Here is a 16,115-nt window from a genome sequence, read left to right on the forward strand (position 1 = left end):
CATGTCCCGCTCTGCCCAGCTCTCTGCCCACCTCCCAGCCTGGCCAGCATTGTGTTACCTTCAAGGTCATGACAACGGTTTGCATTCCAGGTTCAAGTTATGGACTCTGTTCCATGTAAGGTCTTCTGCTCGCCTATCCCAACTTAAAGCCTGAACTGGAGACGTTCCTTCCCAGACTTCAGCTCTTTCCCAATCACCCAGAGGAGAGGAGGAAGAGAACATGGTTGGGGGGGTTGGAGTCTACAGAGGGCGTAAGACTTTTAATCATTCAGTATCCAACAAGTACAGCAAACGTTATGGGAAGTCCACACTTGGCAATGAGCTGCTAAGAGCTTATAAGGGTTGCATCTAATCTGCGTCAAGGAACTTGACTCTATTTAGGGAGGCAAATATGAAAATACAACTAAATATGATACTGTAGGGAATGAAGTATATGCTTAAATACAGTATCAATCTTAAAATGTGTACAAGAAAATCAACTCAAAATGTATGAATGGATGGGGTGCCTGGGTAGCTCAGTTGGTTAAGCATCTGACTCTTGATTTAGGCTCAGATCATGAAATCAGGGTTGTGAGATCAAACCACTCATCAGGCTCCGTCCTGAACATGGAGCCTGTCTCCGTCTCCCTCTGCCCCTCTCTCCCTCCCCCTCAACCCTCTTGCTGGCTTGTGTACATGCCTCTCTAAAAATATATATATATAAAATATACATTGTTGTATATGTTAATCTAACAATATATATTTATATATGAATATATATTCACATGGAGTATTTCATATATATATATATGTATGTGTGTGTGTGTGTGTATATATATATATATATATGGAGTATTCATGCCAGCTACTTTATAAATATAAATATGATTTGGTTTCTAATAACTTATGTCCTTAGGGGGAGAGACAAATACATAAACAAATTGTTCCCTTTTCCCCCATACTCGAAATTTGAAAAAAAAAATATAATTGTAGCAAATGTGCATTGCAAAAAACTCTAAAGAATACGAAAGTATGTAAGGCAGAAAATGAAAGTAACCATTCATTCTCTAAAAAAAAAAACAACCCACTGTTAATGGTTTAGTATATATCATAACTTTCTTCTTTCTGTCTCTGTGTCTATCTCTATGCACACACATTCGACAATTTAAGATAAAGCAGCCTTACATGTCATCAATCTAGATATATCAAGTTAATGCCCTTTTAATGGCTACAATCTCCCACTGATTTTAGTTGTTTCTAAATTTAGTTGTTTCTAAATTCCACAATGAGTTTGTAAAAGAGAACATGCACTTATTATTTCTATACTACTCTTCAAAATGTGGTTCGGTTTTTATTCCCTCCACCAGTGTATAGAGCATGCCTAATACCCTCATTCTAACAAATAATGGGTATTCTCAGTCTTTTATACTTTTTATATTAAACAATGATGCCTTCTTATTTTAACTTATATTAAAATTAAAGGTTGAGCAAGTTACTTTAACTTATATTAAAATTAAAGTTTAACTTATATTAAAACTCAAGTTTGCACAATTAAAGTGTGTATTTTTGGCCAATACTATTGCTACTCTCAGTGGCCTGCCCATTCCTATCAGATTGTCCATCTTTTTTGTATTACTTTTTAGGAATTCTCTCTGTATTACATGTATTGATCTTTCTCTCTCATGTTTCTTTCAATTTTTCCCATTTTTTCCTTCATATTTTGTTTATGTTGTGTTTATGCAGTTACAAAAATATTTTTATCCAGTCCAAACGGTCAGTCTTCATGTATGACTTCTGATGGAACCTGGGAAGGACAGGGGCAGGAGTGATGCAAGACGCAGGAGGAAGGGGGCGCCTGGGTGGCTTAAATGGTTAAGCATCTGCCTTCAGCTCAGGTCATGATCTCAGACTTCACAGATGGCTGAGGGCTGAGTAGGTTTCTAACTTTTCTTCTGCACCCTGGCAATGCCCAGACCCTCTTTCCAATCCTATCTCAAAGCTTGCTTGTTTTTGTTTTTGGTTTTTTTTTTGAAGTTTTAATTAAAATTCCTGTTAGTGAACATACAGTGTATGATTAATTTCAGGGGAACAATATAGTGATTCGACACTTCCATCCAACACCTGGTGCTCATCACAAGTACATTCCTTAGTCCCCATCACCTGTTTCACCCAGCCACTCACCCACTCCCCTCTGGTAACCACAGTTTGTTCTCTATATTTAAGTCTGTTTCTTGGTTTGCCTCTCTACTTCTTCTCCCCTTTGGTCTTTTGTTTCTTAAATTCCACATATAAGTGAAATCATATGAGAGAGAGGGGGAAGCAGGCTCCCTGCAGAGCAGAGAGCCCGATGTGGGGCTCCATCCCAGGACCCTGGGATCATGACCCAAGCCAAAGGCAGAGGCTTAACCCACTGAGCCACCCAGGCGCCCCTGACATTTTAATTTAAATAGCCACATGTGGCAAGAGGATACTGTCTTGAAACCTTGGGTTACTCTGAGGTCTCAGAATCAGAATTTAGGGATGCCTGGGTGGCTCAGTGGGTTAAGCCTCTGCCTTCAGCTCAGTCATGAGTCTCTCTGCCTGTCTCTCTGCCTACTTGTGATCTCTGTCTGTGAAATAAATAAATAAAATCTGTTAAAAAAAAAAAAGAAAAGAAAAAAAGGCACAGGAGGAAGGAGCAGAGGATTGAATCCCAGCCGCAGAGCAGTCCCAATGGGATGAGACTGGTGAATGGAATGAGGGGGCGCTCTGGCAGGGATCAGACCCCATTCCTCTGGAAAGTGAGCTTCAATAAGAGAAATAAGTCAGTCGAAGAAAGACAAAACCCATAGATTTCACTTATATGTGGAATTTAAGAAACAAAAGAGCAAAGGGGGGAAGAAATAGAGAGGCAAACCAAGAAACAGACTTAACTACAGAGAACAAACTGTGGTTACCAGAGGGGACGTGGGTGAGTGGCTGGGTGAAACAGGTGATGGGGACTAAGGAATGTTGGATGGAAGTGTCAAATCACTATATTGTTCCCCTGAAATCAATCATACACTGTATGTTCACTAACAAGAATTTTAATTAAAACTTCAAAAAAAAAAAAAAAAGAAAGAAAGAAAGCTTTGAGATAGGATTGGAAAGAGGGTCTGGGCATTGCCAGGGTGCAGAAGAAAAGTTAGCAATATACTCAGTGCTCAGCCATCTGTGAAGTCTTGGGGGCGGGAATGGTCTCCCTGGGCAGACACGGGGAGCAAGAGTGGCCAACGGGCCTTTAGGGGCATCACAGCAACTGAGAAATGTCAGATTGCCAGAAATGTGAGGACATCCATTTTTGGTTAATAAGGTCAGATTTAAATGCCGGTTCTGGGTCACCTTGATTTACAGGGGCCTCAGAAGGCAAGACGTAGCTCTGAAACCCCAGGGGAGACTTGGATCCTAAAAGTGGGGAAAAATTTACTTATTAACCCAAGATTTGGTCAGAAACCATATGCTTTAGTGATTTGCTTGAGGAGGAAATTCAGAAGCCTGTTCTGCCAAAGCAGCGAAGAAAAATGGAAGATGGCAGTTTATTAGTCAGCGAGGCAACAGAGGCACTTCCACTGTCCAGACAGAAACCTGGCTGGAGGGACCCCCCCACCCCTACCCCCCAGCCTGCAAACCAACCCCTGCCAGGACTGGGAGACAGCCTCCCCCACCAGAGGTCGGGGGAAGCATCGCCCTCTAGTGGCTGGCAGGCGCTCAACACCTGGTAGGCTCCTGGGAGGGTACCGTCGCCCCCAGCCTTTCAGTCTTTTCTTGGGACAGGGATTGTCTCCGAAAAGTTGGAAGGATTAGTAGGGAGAGAGGAATGAATCTATTACCTGGCTCACTGCGGAAATACGTACCCAAAAGAAGGAGGACGTAGGGGAAGAACAACAGGAAAAGTTGAAGGGGAAAATGCAGAAAAAAAGAGGAAGGAACACTGTTCTAAATATGGCAAGATGGGTTTTCCTTGCTTGACCCAACACGCATGCATTCCTAAGGCTTGGCACCTCCCCGTGTTGCTTCCTGGGACCTGGTTCAGGCCTAAATTTGGTATAACAGAAAGGGGCATTTTGTTTATGTGCCTCTAGGCAGAGGAAGGGATGGGCTTTTTCAGCATATGTCAGCCTTGGAAACACATGGGAAGCAAGCTGAGAAAGGCTGGTCTACAATACAAAGCACTGGGAGGGAAGAGAGGAGAGAGAAGCTTCTGAAAGAAGTATTTGTTCCTTGGTGAGAAGAATGTACTTGTGAGACACTCAGATAGCCCAACTGAAAAGACCCCACCCAAATAGAACTAGGGAGGAACCAACCCAAGGAGATGCCCACTTTCTCTGAGAACCCCTTCTGCGTAAGGGGTTCTATCCCACCTGAACTAAAAACCTCTTGTACGTCCTTCTGAACACTATGCGTGGGAATGGGCTATACAGTAAAGTAGTTGAATAATGGACAATAACCTTTCTCCCTTCCCGAGGATTACAAGGTCAAGGCTGCTCCTTGCACCCACCATTTTGTCAGGATGTGTGCTGCAGACAAAATAGGATCTCAGTAGGTCATTGTTAAATAAACAAGCGTATGAACAAATGAATAGGTGCTTCATCTGTCTCTTCCAGCCAGCTGGCCCCTGGACCAGTAGGGCCATCACTGCTGGTAGTTCATTGTTGGTGAATGGATGAATGAATGAGTGACCTCTTGGGAGCCCAGATTTGGTGGTTGCCAGATTGTCGGTAAGCTGAAAGATGTTGCATAAAGTCTTGTCTGGGTTGAACCACCTGTGAGAACTTCGCTCCGATACAGGATGTGGGCTGAGAGTTTCTCATGTTCCTACTTTCAAGCGTGGGGGTTGGGCACTGAAAGTGCCGCTGCTTTGCCAGTGGGGCCAGTGCAGGGGCTGCCAGATGGGCAGAACTGAGAGCTGGGGGAGGAAGGAGGAAAGGGAGGATGTAAGCACCAGCCAGAGATGAGAAGGAAACCACTGTCAGGGGCTCATGCTATGGAAAAAGGGGCCAGGACCCTGGAAGGACCCGGAGATTGTTGCTCATCACCTACCCACGCACCTGCCCCGACACCTCACAGACAGAGGCTAGGGAAGGTCTTTACAGAGTGGGGATGATAGGGTTACCTTTTCTGTGGGATCATTTGTGGAGATCAAATGTGATCACTTGTGGGCAGCATAATGTCTTGGCTCAGAATGTACACTCAATAAATATCTGATATTATTTTCCAATACATTCTGGAGGTTCACTTCAATTTTCCATCACATTCGTAAAGAAGGAAGGTGGAAAGTTATGAGGAGCCCACACCTGTTGAATCAGGGTGAAGGTCCTAGGTGTTACCACCCATCGCCTAACCTTGAGGCCATGGCCGCAGGAAAGGTGGACTATATGGCACACCGATGGTTCCTGGAGTCATGGGTTGCATTCTCTGGAAACAGATGTGGAGCCAGAACTTGGGCACAGATTACTCACCCGGAATTGTCACCTGGGAAAGGCTGGGGAGGAGGCAGGAGTGGGCAGAGGGAGAAGTTGAGTCACGATGCAGCCCTGACAAAGCTTTGGCCCACCTGGCCAGGAGCTCCAGAACAAGCACTGCCCATCAGAGTGGTCCTGCTTCAGACTAAAATGCCCGAGGCTTGTACGTCCATCTCATTCAGTCCTCTAGTAAGTGCATGACCTTTGGAAAAAGGGTATCTGCCTCAGAGAGGACCCTGAGGAAACCAGCAGCCAAGGCACCCCTGCGGCTGGGCAGCAAGTCCCTGGAACAAATCCTTCTGGAGAAAAGGGGCCTTTTGTGACCCTTATCCCCTCATCGCCTGACACACAGAAGCAGATGTCTTCTACTCTAATTATTTCTTGATGAATCCTATTTGCTTAAGTGTTGCTGGTCACAACACAATTTCACACACATGGTCTCATCTTGTGTCAAGCTGGTAAGAGGGGCCTTGGGGAGAAATCTGGGGCAGATGTCAAAATGGGGAGAATCAGGAAGTTCATCCCACTGGCTTGAGACGGAGTGGGTCTCGGTCTTTCTAAACGGTCTGATGCACTGAGCTTGAAAGACCTTTCCCAGCTAGTCTGAAAGAAGGTAGGGGAAGGTGTTGGAGGGGAGTCAGTATGGCAGATGTTAGAACACAGGAATGGGGGTGGGGAGGAGTGCTCAGAGGAGCTAAGCCAGGAAAAGGTGATATGGTTTGAGCATAAAGGTCAGTCTAAGAGCACAAAACACCTGGGCCTTACTCCTAGCTCCCACAACAGCTTTGTCTTTAGGCAAATTATTTCCCCACTCTGAGTTTCACTTCCCCTCCAACATGCCCATGGACTCACACTCAACTTGGTATCCTAGAAATTAGCACAGAGGCCAAAATGTTCGTTTAATGCACACTTAAGAAGTTTTTGTGGTATATGGAAGTTCCTCAAAGAGTTAAAAATAGAACTGACCTACAACCCAGTAATTGTTCTACTAGGTATTTACCCAAAGAACACAAAAATACAAATTCTGAGGGATACATGCACCCTGATGTTTATATTTATAGCAGGATTATCAACAATAGCCAAATGATGGAAAGAGCCCAAGTGTGCATCGACTGATAAATGGATAAAGAAGATGTGCTGTATATATACGGTGGAAGATTAGTCATCAGAAAGAATGAAATCTTGCCATTTGCAATGATGGGGACGGAGCTAGAGAGTATTATACTATGGGAAATAAGTCAGTCAGAGAAAGACAAATGCCATACGATTTCACGTATATGTGGAATTTAAGAAACAAACCAGATGAACATAGGGGAAGGGGAAAAAAAAAGAGATCGAGGGAAGCAAACCATAAGAGACTCTTAACTGCAGAAAACAAACTGAGGGTTGATGGAGGGAGGTGGGTGGGGGATGGGCTAAATGAGGGATGGGGATTAAGGAGGGCACTTGTGATGAGCATTGGGTGTGATATGGAAGTGAGGAATCCCTAAATCCTACTCCTGAAACCAATGTTAGCATATCATGCTAACTAACTAGAATTTAAGTAAAAACTTGAAGAAACAAAACATGAGATACTCTGTCTCTTACACAGACTGAACACATACTTGCTTTTGGGGGTTGCTGCACAGGAAGGACCTGGGGACTCCATTCTGGTACTCTGGGTCTCTCTGCTCTTCATAACTTTTTAATTCACTTGAGCTCCATCTCCCAAAGACCTGTTGCCAGCTTCATCTCCATCTACAGCATCGTTATTAATCATTTATTTCATCTGATGGCAAAAGTGGCAAAATGAAATAAAAAATGCAGAATTCGTTAAAAAAAATGAAGTGTTTTCGGCCACTTCCAGTTACAACTGAGTAATCCTCATGCCGTCAACTAGAAATCTAGATTCAATCTATGAAACGGTGTTTTCAGATGTTAGGCAACACCTAGTGCCAGACTGTGAATTCCGAGTGAGTTCACAGGTGGAGAGTGTTGGTTGAGCAGCTAGGAAATTCCATCGGGATCTCGAAAGGTGCAATGCTTAGTAAAGGACACATTGGCCCTTAAAGAAAGCTCTAGCTCTTCCCCAACAACCTTAAACACGAGCTGCAAAATGCTTGAGTCAATCAGTAAGTGAATGAACCGTCTGCCCACACACACGCCGAACAATCGACAACATAACAGTGTTCGGCATCCAATGTTGATTATTAGATATGCCAAAAAAAAAAAACAGGAAATGTGACTCAGAACCAAGGGGAAAAAATCTGTCTAGAAACAGGCCCAGAAGTGACAGAGATTACCACACAAGGACCATGCAGCCACTATTATAACTACGTTCAGGGATGTAAAGGGAAACATAAGTACAATGAAGAGAGAAACCCAATAAAAAAGGAAGCTCAGGAGCTGAAAAATGAAATACTCAAAATGAAAAACTCACTGGATGGGCATAGAAGTAGATGAGATGCTGAAGAAAAAAACAGCAGTAGAACTTCAAAGCAGAATGATGGAAACTAAACAAAATGACAAAAAAAAAAAAAAAGGAGCTAGATCACACAGGTACCCTTTAGGTCACTTTCGGGATTTTGGCTTCTCCTCTGGGAAACCCGGACACCACTGGACAGTTGTGATGATGGAAGTGATACCATCTGATTTGCCTTTGAATGGGATCTCTCTGCTGCTGTGTGGAGAACAGATGGTAGAGGGGGAAGATTAGACTCAGGCCATGGCCTATTGAGTGAATGCTAGAAATATTCTGAGTGAGAAATGATGGTGGCTTAATCCAGGTTAATATCAGTGCAATGAAAAATGGTTGAAATCTGGGATATATTTTGTAGGGTTTGTTGTTTTTTTTTTAAGTAAGCTATATATGCCCCTTGTGGAGCTCGAACTCATGACCCCAAGATCAAGTGTCCTGTGCTCTACCGACTGAGCCAGTCAGGCACCCCGGGGATATATTTTGATGGTAGAGCAGACAGGATTTTTTCATACACTGAATTTATTTCATTTTATTTTATTTTTTATTTTTTTGTATTATGTTCAGTTAGCCACTGTATAGTACACCATTAGTTTTTGATGTAGTGTTCAATGATTCATTAATTGCATATAACACGCAGTGCTCATCACAACATGTGCCCTCCTTAATACCCATCACCGGGCTACCCCATCATGCACTGGATATAGAAAGAAGAGTGACGTCAACTTGTATACACTGAGCCACTAACCATTTCTTAAGAGCAAGAACCATGTATCATTTAGGACTGCATTTAGGTATGTATAACACAAATTCCAGTGACATAAACAAATGGAGGCGTATTCATTTTACATGACTTGTTGGACCAACGTTGGTCCACTACTCAAGGTTACCATCAATATCTCAGACTCTTGCTATCTTTCTATGAAACCATATTTTGACAGATTGTATCTTTGCCCTTGTACCTGTGCCTCATGGTTCCAAGGTGGCTGCTGTACTTCCAGGCATAGTATCAGTATTCCAGGAAAGAAGAAATGACAAAGAGACAAAAGGGACACTGCCAGTGGAGTTGGTCTCTTTTAACCCAAGAAAGCAAAAGCTTTCCTGGAAGCCACATCCAGCAAACTTCCCCTTTTTTTTCATTAGGTCATGAGACCAAACTTTGGAGAATGAGATCTATTTGTGGTCTAGGCCAATTGCAACTCATTCTTTAAGGCCAGAGCAGGAGGTCTTCTTTCCCTAGAGTCAAAAGATTTCCGCTGATAGCTAAACACATGAGGTTCTGTTAGAGTGAAAGGGGCACACTTCACGAAGAATGTTAGCTTAGTGACTGACAATTTCTATCATTGATGGATCGCTTTTTGCAATTTTGTTACAAAACAACTTTTCCCCCTTCCTGTGTTTGGCAAGCGTGTATGATAAACATACATGGCTACCATGTATTTCGGCATGATGGCGTAGTGACTTTGAAAGACTTCACAAATAAGCTGCTTGAAAGAAAGACGAGAGAAACGTGTAGTGGGGAAGGGTGGGTGTGGTTGGTCTCGGATTGTTAAAGAAACAAGCCTGTGAGAGGAGATCTGTGAAGTAGAAGAGGGTAGGCTGGTTTGGCTGTCAGTTTGTTCCTCTCATTCATTGTAGGTTCTCTTGGGAAACACAGGAAGTGCAGAGTGCAGAACCAGTGTAGTGAGAGGGGGGACATGCATGTTCTGTTAAAGCTGGAGGCAGAATCCTTTTAGAAAACTTCTGCTGTTGTCGTCAGCAATGCTTTTACCTAGCCCTCAATTCTGAAAAGCTAGGTCCCAGGATCTGGCTTAGAGAGCTGCACATGACACGAAGAAAGCAAAGCTGCTTTGCCACATATAGAAGAGTTTCAAGTTTTGGCTGGCCACAGAAGAGGAGGGTAGAGGGATCTTGGGAATTGAAAAGGGAAGGGGAAAATGAGATTGATGGGAGACAAAGTTCCATGACCCTCAGCCAGCAGGCATTACACCCTGTCCCCATTTTGCAGGGAAGGAGTCCTGTAGCTCTCACGTGGTAGAGCCAGGGTTTCTACACAGAAATTCAAAAGCCTGAAACAAAAAATAGCCACAGAATCAAACAAAAGCCTGTTTCTGTCTCTACCTGCAGCCCCGCCCCAGTCAGCCTGAAGGAGCTTGGGTCTGCGCTGGAGGCAGTTGGCTGGTCATTCACAAACCTTCAGGTGTCTCCATCTATGGAAAGGCTTTGTGACAAAGGCCCACCTCAGTCGTAAAAACTCCAGGGTCAGATGCTCTGGCAGGAAGCTCTACGACAACCCTGGGGAACAGGCAGTTTCCTCTGGTTAGTGCTGTGGGTGACGGTTTCACCTTCTTCCCCAGAGCAAGCTGGTAAACAACCTTGGCCCCACCTTCCACCCCCAGGTCTCCAGGCCTCTGTCACTAGGGCAACTGATACTTTCAATTTCCGGATAAGCCAAGGGCTGGTATCTGAGCCCCCATAAAATAAGTACCAATCTGAATTTGGTTTCCTTTGTTGTTGTTGTTGTTTTTCTCATACATCACAAAAAGAAAAAAACCGATAAAGCAAACCAAAGCAGCTTTAATTTCATAGCCCTCTTCACCCTGGGAACCTGACGCTCATGGTCTCCCACATGTTCACACCTTGATTGCTGCTCAGACCTCCCACCTCTCCTGTGGTCCAGTGGGGGCCAAGGTCTGCGACATTCACTTCCTCTCGGCAGCAACCTTGCTGGTGAGCCCCGTTACACACCCCACCAAAGTACGCGGCATAACATGACTGAGATACTCCACTTGTTCAAAACATGTTCACAACTCAAGTCTCCCCTGGGCTTTGCAAGAAGCCCACAGGTTATGTTGGGTGTGAAAACTCTCAGAGCTGAGATGGTGCCTCCTTGGAGCCAAGTTCAGGTCTATAGCCCTGGGCAGCATGCCCGGGACACAGGGGACGCTCAGCAAAGGACGTCTGCAGGGAGAGGTGTTAGACTGACAGGTAAAGCTAGCTGAGAAGAGGAGAAATGGTGAAGTGGGCTTGGCCCTTCTCAACTCTCAGTCGGGTCTGGTAAGGATACCTGTCGACGCTGAGGCTGACCCTGACTCTTGAGTCGGCATCTAATTTCAAGAGCGCAAGCTCCCAAGGGCCCCGAGTTTGAGTGGCTGTATTCAGTAGAGTCTGGTTCCCAAACATGCGTGAACTTGGTGCCTGTAGTTAAACAGACCCGTGGGCACCTACGTGAGTGTGTCTATCGGTCCATACACACGTACACGTCTATGTGCCTCATCTCTTTAACTATGACCAAGACGTCAGATGGAATGATATTCTCTGCAGGAGCAAAAGGGAAGAGAAGAGAGCAGTCTCTGAGACCCAGGTGGGGATTCATGGTTGTGACAGTGATGCCGGCCCTGCCCCTAGCCCCTCTACCCAACCAGCTTTCTCTCTTCCCTCCAAGTCCTGCCCACTGTAACTTTTCCCCTCCCTTCCCCCTTTCTTCACATGCTTGTCTTTCAAAGCCTTTCATCATTTCCTTAGCTTCTCCAGCAGAGACCACGGTCACGGTTTTTCAGCACAGCTCCTTCCTGGGCTGGGCAGAAGCAGGGGAGGGGAATTGTGGGGGCACAGAGGTCATAACTTCCTGGGCTTTGTAATTAGAGTGAATGTGGATGACTGGGTGTTGATGTTAATAAGTTAAGGAAACGATATTTACTGATTTTCATGTCCTAGGGTTGTACTAAGTGCTCGCTGCTCTCTGTTGCCTTTGCTTATTAAGTGAATAAAAGGAAAAAAATAGAAGATAGTTATTCATTAGATCGAAGACACACTTGGATAAAGCCATCTCAGGTTCTGATCCCGACAGCCACTAACTAATTGTGTGGTGACAAGATTTCCCCACCATCCCCCCCCTCCCACACACACCCCTCCACCGCACCTCCTGCCCCTGCCAGGAAGGCCAGGGGTGGGCAGACTCTCATTTTCTCAAGGTGGGGATTTTCCTATTGTCACGACTGTGTCCACTGAGGGCCCAGCATGTGACAGGGACAGCATGGAGCATAGGAATGCCTGAGATACAGTCCCTCCCGACATTCTACAATGCTAGGCTTCTTTTGTCAATAAATGACCAGAATATGGTGGTTAATGAGACAAGTGAGATGCAGGGGGACAGGGAGGGTATGGAATTCAAGCTGGCAGTAGAAATATTTCACTGCAATTCAGGAGAAGAGTTTGGATTCAAATTAGTCCATTAAAATTCATGTGGAAAACTTCTTGGTAAAAGTGTTATAAAAGGTTACCATTCAAGAAATCAAAACAGTGATAGGGGATGCACTATATTCTGAGACAGGCATAGAATTGAGAAGACTTTATGACTCTAAGAAGGGTTCAGCTTATTAGGGTAGGGCTCTTCTAGAAGGATCTTGGAGTTATTGTGCAAGCCTTGTTTCCCCACCCAGAGTCTCAAACCAAACCCTGACTCTGAAATGTCAGTTACTGTCCGTGACACTGAGGTGGTTTTTAAGTCTGTCAGATGAGAAAAAAATGTAGTTCTGGGAAATTGTACAAAGAAGCAGGGAGACAATAAAGAAATGAATACAGGATCAGTACCTTCATAAATTGTATTCATTCAGGTAAAGTAATTTGTCTTTGCGATGCCTCTTTGGTTATGCTCCGTCTGCTTACCACATTTAGCAGGCTGATATGTTTGATTTCTAAGACTTGTACACCTGCTTGGAAAGATTGTGTTTATTGGGTCAGAAGTTTGGAAGCATTGGAGAAAATCAGGTATTTATCATTTCTAATTGTAGGTGGAAATGTCTAATGATCTTTGATGAATTACAAGCCCTCCCCAATCTTTGAGTCCCCTTCTTTCCTTCTACAGTGGTGGATGGTGGGCTCATTTCCCCAGCTTTACAGAGCTATATGTCTGCTTTATCTCTGGAGGTATCATGTATATATCGGGACTTCCAGCAGCTGTGACACCTTATGATGAGCCTCTGTCCCATGTAGGAAACAACAACGACAAAACAAAAAACAAAACAAAACAAAACACACAAAAACCCTCCTCAAATAGTATGGGGGGATCCGTCAGAGTGGAAGACAGGGCACTTTTGGAGCAGTGAGCAGACTAGCCTGATTATAATCACACAGGGTATCTGATTGAGAGCATTGTAGAAGACTTTGAGTACTGGGCTTTCACAGAAGATTCCACAGCAACTGCTGATATACTCATCCGGGGCAGAGCACCCCCACCCCTCCTCTGCCCCTAAGAACCTAGAGATAAGATTCTCATCTAAATGTAAAAGAAAGGTGCACTCTCCCTGCTTTGTGACTTTGGGCAAGTTTCTTAACATCTCTGAGCCTGTTTCTTCATCTATAAAGCAGGGATAGTAAATAAATAAATAAAGAAAGAAAGAAAGCAGGGATAATAATACCGAGCTCAAAGGATTATTAGTAAAGCTGATTTGAAGTAATATTTATAAAATGCTTAGCGTAGTGCCTGCACATAGGAAGAGTTCAATCCGCGAGAGTTGTCTGTTCCTGTTGAATGAATGGCCAGGGAGAACTGAGAAATTCCTAAGTGTAATCAAGTGGTTAACATTATAGCTCAGTTCAACAAATATGTGTTGTGTATGTTAATGTTGTAGTCATACCGCTGGAAATTTATTCATATTTGTTCAACGAATACTATTGAGCAGTTGCTTATAAGAAAATTGGTTCTGGGACGCCTGGGTGGCTCAGTTGGTTAAGGGGCTGCCTTCGGCTCAGGTCATGATCCCAGCATCCTGGGATCGAGTCCCACATAGGGCTCCTTGCTCCGCAGGGAGCCTGCTTCTCCCTCTGCCACTCTGTCTGCCTGTGCTCGCTCGCTCTCTCTCTCTGACAAATAAATAAATAAAATCTTTAAAAAAAATAAAAAAATAAAAAAATAAAAAAAAAAAGAAAGAAAATTGGTTCTGCCTATCGGTTTCTCAGAGACCTGAATAGTGCCAAAAAGATACTTTCAAATTCTATTCGTTCTATTCGTTCTTTTTCTTCTGAATGTATTCTGCATTTAAAAAAAAAAAAAAGTTTTTTTTTTTTTTAAAGTAAGTAGATATCGTGAAGTGAAAGAAGCCAATCTGAAAAGTCTACATACTGTATGATTCCAATTCTATGAAACTCTGGAAAAGGCAAAACTATGGAGACAGTAAAAGGATCGGTGGCAGCCAAGGATTTCAAGGGAGGGAAGGAGGAATGAGTAGGTAGAGCACAGGGGATTTTTAGACAATGAAAACATTCCACCTGATACTGTCCACAGAATGTATGGGACTAACAGTGAATTCCAAAGTAAACTATGGACACTTAACACTTAACAATGGTGTATGGATACTGGCTTACCAATTGTAACAAATGTAGCACACAAAGGCAAGATGTTAACGATAGGGAAAATGGTGTGAAGGTGAAGGTGAGGCAATATACAGGAATTTTCTGCCCTGTACTTTTCTTTCAATTTTCATATACCTGAAATTTAAAAATGTGTCTATTTTTTAAGTAAATAGAAATTTCTGATTTCATTTTATGTCCCAGTCCTACCTCCTGAAGGTTAGACTTTATTTCTCTGGCTGGAATGTATGTTTCTCCTTCATGTCCCTAAGATAGCTGTGTGTTTTTCTTAATCCCAGTACCTCTGTATTAATATACCTTTCCCATATGAATGGAAACTCTGTAAGGACAGGGACCATGCTTTTATTCATCTTTATGAGATCATGTCAGTTTTCTGTTCAGACCTCTTAATGGCTCCCCATTCCAAGTGCTTTGCATGTATTGACTTGTTAAATCTTTAAAACAACCCTAGGAAGTAGGTGCGATTCTTATTCCCACCAGATAGGAGAAAACCTAATCACAGAGAGGTTAAGAAACATGTCCTATTTAACAAAGCTAGTCACTGGCAGAGCTGAGATACCACACTAGGTAGTCTGACTCCAGAATTTGCAGGAAAGTACCAGAAAACTCCCCAATTTTTTTACACAGTAGGTCACACACATTTTTGGGTGGTATAATGGTTTTAGGGTGCCTCAATTATGTCTTCTAATTTTTCAAAATTTATCTGTTTTAGAGAGAGAAAGAGGGTGGGGGCAGGTAGAGGGAGAGACAGAATCTGAAGCAGATTTCCCACTGAGTAAGGAGACTGACAAGGGGCTTGATGATCCCATGACCCTGAGATCATGACCTGAGCAGAAATCAAGAGCTGGATGCTTAGCCAACCAAACCACCCAGGAGCCCCACTCAATTATGTCCTTTTAAAACTGCAATAATAGAATGGAAGAAAAAAAGAAGAAACACCTTGCGGGGAGTAGGAGTGGTATTGTCCTGCGAACGTTTTATAATTTTTGCAAATTACATGCATCTGTATTTGTGTTGGATGACATGTTAGATGCATTTAGAAAGCTCACTGTTGTAATTTGTGAGGAGAACTGTTCCTTTGGGTAACAAGAAGCCCAGAGCTGAAGCACCTGCAGGTTCCCGCCAGCCGCACCAGGCACCTGCCCCCTTACTCAGAGAGCATGTTGGCCTTGTTCTGCGCAGGCGCTGGCTTCATCTCAGCCGCTCCTGTCATGTTCAAACCTAGTGATGTCTAGAAGCAGAAAAACACCATCCCTTCTAGACAAACCTGTCCCAGACGTCCCCAGCAGATCGCCCCTTGACCCGAAGAGATGTCTCCTTACTGGTCAGAGCTGAGTCGCTTGCCCACTATAAATGAAGCTCAAGAAAGGAGACTGGGACTTCTTTGATCAGATTCCGCCCACGGGATACAACTCTGCCAGCAACGATAAAAGGCAGAATGGATGTTAAGCAACCTAAGTGTTCGCCCTGAGTAGAACCCAGAAGAACAAAAATATTTCAAGTAATTTCCTGTCTCTTCAGAAATGGAAGTTAAGGGCAGACTGTCCTTTGATTCATCCATTCATTTAATCCCTCAAATATTTACTGATTACCTCGTGTGCACCTGGGACATGGAGTTAAGCAAAAGAGACACAACTGATGTTTCTTGGGGGAAAACTTTAGAAAAGGAGAGAATAGTTGAATAATCTCAGAAATATATGTGTAACGATAAATTGTTACAAGTGCTTTTGCAGAAACAAAGGCAATGGTGTGAACTGAGGCTGTAATAGGATCTGATTTACATGCGGGAGGGTCAAGGTTTGGTCAAGGTTATGCAAATAGAGACACAG

This window comes from Martes martes (assembly GCF_963455335.1).
Source record: "Martes martes genome assembly, chromosome: 4".
NCBI classification, from domain to species: domain Eukaryota; kingdom Metazoa; phylum Chordata; class Mammalia; order Carnivora; family Mustelidae; genus Martes; species Martes martes.